Raw genomic sequence first — 3907 nt, forward strand, 5'->3', positions numbered from 1 at the left:
TAGTCCATGAAGAACTGTCTCAGTTTAAAACACTGCGGCTATTTTCTGATTCCTGCTATGGGCAAAACAAAAATATCAATGTTTTGTCCATGCTCTTTGCATTAAGGAAGCAGAAATTTAGGGATCTGAAAATCGAGTACACCTTTCCGATACGTGGCCATAGCTTCCTCCCTGCTGACCGTGTTTTTGGCCGGATTGAACAGGACATTCGGAAGAAGGACACCATTCTGCTTCCATCTGAGTACCTCGATATTTTACGAAAGGATGGAAATGTTCATGTTTATGGCACTGATTGGGCTTGCTATGATTTCAAGTCCGCAGCGACAGGTCACTGCTCCTCATCCCGTTCATTCAAAATCAGCCAGGCCAGGGTGCTCGAGATAGATGGGGACAAACTTGGATTCAAACAAGTCTACAGTCTTGACTTTTGCTATCACAATGTTTTGAAAAGGGGAAAAAAATGGGAATCATTCAAGCCTGTTCTGAGTCCAATGGTCAACTGCGTGAAGGAAGCTAAGAAAACGGATGTCCTGAAGCTGATCGATGAACTTGGTGCTGGTTAAGGAGTCAGAGAATTTTATGAGAATGCCTTGGTTGATGTTGGACAGAATGTTGGGAGACAGGACTTAGATGAGAGCAGTGATGAAGAATAGAGTTTGTGTGATTCCATGAACCTAGTGCCAAGTGTGGCAGGGTTATCCGATTTCCGCTTATCAGTATTAGTGGAATGTTGCAGAAATCAGTTTCCGAGCTGGACTCCAATTGGGAAATTTTTTGAAAGGTTATTGTGACTGAAATGGTGTGTTCGCCTCCTGATCATCAGGAGGCGAACACACCTTTTCAGTCGGTCAGTGATGTACCCTTTCAGTGCTAGTATAGGCTTGAAAACTGATTTTTGTGATATTCCATTGCATGCTCAGCTGTTGTAGGATCTGCTCTCTGACATCATCTGTGACGTCATGTTGTTCGTTATTCATGTTTGTGCATTGGGGGGGTGGGGGGGGTGGATAGGGGGGCTGCTCCATAAAGTACACACACACACAGACTGGAATGTTTCAGGATGGCAAAACCCCTGTTAAGGCTTGAATGATACTATCATTTTGTCAGTTCTGCTTTTGCAAATTTGGTGTACCGGGTGAGGTGACTCCGTGTACGTACTCAGTGGACAGCCCCTCAACTTGTGATACTGCCAACACTGCTTACTGCCAGGTTTATGATTCTGATTTTGGAGTGTTGTACTGGCAACTTGTGATGCTGACATACATACTGCTGATTTGTGTTGGTGGATTAGGATACTGCTGATTTGTGATGTTACTTGGGATACTGCTGACTTGTGATGGTGACTTTGGATAGTGCCATGAGAGTGTCCTCGGTGGCTGTGGTCGTCTGCAAAAGATTGATTCTTACCCGTAAATTTATCAGCAACAGAAAACTGGCAAAACTGGTTTTGGGGGCGTTGAAGCCTTTTTGGTATTAATTTTATTATTATGCCACATCATACTTGCCATAAGAATGACATTCTGGTCATTTCATACTACTTTTACTTGTCTCTACAGTGACATTTGGATTTATCTGTTTTTGACAAAAAACGACCCATGGAGTTATCTGTTTTTGCGGGAAAACGTGTTCAAAATCACCAAACATTTGTTTTTCTAATAAATTTTAATTTTTGAAACCCTGCCGTTTTATTATCTCATATTTACTGATTAAGATACAGCCCATGTCATTTTGATGGGTTTCACCTGGAATGCACAGCAGAAAATCGTGATTTTCTCATTTCAGCAAAAATGGATATATCTGTTTTTGCATCTGAACTCTTCATATATACATATATATATATATATATATATATATATATATATATATGTATATATATACATATATATATATACATATATATATATATATATATGTATATATATACATATATATATATACATATATATATATACATATATATATATATATATATATATATATATACATATATATATATACATATATATATATATATATATATATACATATATATATATACATATATATATATACATATATATATATACATATATATATGTATATATATATGTATATATATATATATATATATATATATATATATATATATATATATATATATGTATGTATGTATGTATGTATGTATGTATGTATGTATGTATGTATGTATGTATGTATGTATGTATGTATATATATATATATATATATATATATATATATATATATATATATATATATATATATATATATATATATATATATATATATATATATATATATATATATATATATATATATATACAGGGGGCTGCAAAAGTAGGTATACAGTCAGGATTATACCAGTATTACCAGTATTATAATAGTGGTGCTCGGATTCATTTAATACTAGAATTCATTTAATTCATTAAAATCATTATTACCATTTTTAATATTTTTATTTTCGTAATTTTTTCTATAATACATCTATTATTTGCAGGTGAAGTGGAAATTTAACGATGGCTGGTAATTCAACGGACGAGGAGCGCAACTGGATTTTGAAACAGTACTGGAAGAGAATAGTGAACGTGTGCGAGAGCAGTGGCGAGAAACATTTGCATCGCCTCCACCAACGAGGCTCACGATTTACCGGATACGTGACAAATTTGAGAGGACGGGCTCTATCCACAACTCACCGAAGAGTGGTCGACCAGTCACCTATCGTTGGACCTATCATTCTGCACAGGACTGTCGATCAACACGTGTATTTGAACATGCTGACGGATACAATCATACCACAGCTACGCGAACAACAGCAGCAGGACGACTTCTACTTTCAGCAGGATGGGGCGCCACCGCACTTCGCACTCACTGTGCGTGCGCTACTTGACAAAGACTTTCCCAACAGGTGGATTGGATGTTGGGGAGCCGTTGACTGGCCACCACGTTCGCCGGATCTCACCCCTATGGACTTCTTTTTCTGGGGATGTGTAAAAGACAGGGTTTTTGCACGCAAGCCACGTTCTGTTGACGCCATGATTCAGTTCATACGGGAGGCTTGCCAGGAAATTGATGCTGATAAAGACCTTTGTGCCAGAGTGTGCATGGGTGTCCACTGTCCACACTCGACTAGTGGAGTGTGTGAATGCCGGGGACAAACAGTTTGAACATTTGAGGGATTAATATGTTTATTATTGATATGTTTATTATTGATATGTTATTATTGATATGCTTGTATAATCAATAAAATACGTTTTGTGCGCACGTTTTGTTTTTCATTACTGTATACCTGCTTTTGCAGCCCCCTGTATATATATATATATATATATATATATATATATATATATATATATATATATATATATTTTTCTGTCAGTTGATTGTTTGTTTGACATTTGTACAATATATATATATATATATATATATATAAAGCAGTAAAGTATGTTTGTTTGTTTGTCCTCTTATAACTCAAGAACTACCCATCGCAGAGCAAAACCAAAGGAATATTCGGAATTAGTACGTCTCAGAGCAACTCCAGCACACCTTAAAATCCGGTAGAGACGGTCAGCCGCCACACCACCATAACGACATCAGACGTAATCACATCACCCTGTCATGTGACCAGATTCTCAGCTCTGATTGGTATACGTTTGAGGGGACATACATACATGCATACATACATACATATACATACACTGTTCTAGATGGCTCTGCCCGATGGGCTACGCCATAAAAAGGAAACTCTGCTCATTCACATCACCCCAGAGATTCATTTTTATCATCCAGAAATAATGAAGCAGTTATATTCAAGGCAAATGTACAAGTGTTATAGATTTTCCATAAATGGTTCTCCATCACAAAGAATCCTATTTTGCCAAATCGTAATGGACGGGATATAAACCATTTGTACAAG

General features: G+C 36.7%; 1 long non-coding RNA gene across 1 annotated transcript; it reads left to right on the plus strand.

The window, feature by feature from the left end:
- Positions 1–1081: 1081 nt before the first annotated feature.
- LOC137423837 (uncharacterized) lies at positions 1082–3258 on the plus strand. The gene is made up of 2 exons (XR_013621655.1): positions 1082–1209; positions 2495–3258. It is a non-coding gene; the product is annotated as an uncharacterized LOC137423837 (long non-coding RNA).
- The last annotated feature ends 649 nt before the right edge of the window (positions 3259–3907 follow it).

This window comes from Myxine glutinosa, unplaced genomic scaffold (genome assembly GCF_964187855.1).
Source record: "Myxine glutinosa unplaced genomic scaffold, kmMyxGlut1.1 SCAFFOLD_1818, whole genome shotgun sequence".
Classification (NCBI taxonomy): Eukaryota; Metazoa; Chordata; class Myxini; order Myxiniformes; family Myxinidae; genus Myxine; species Myxine glutinosa.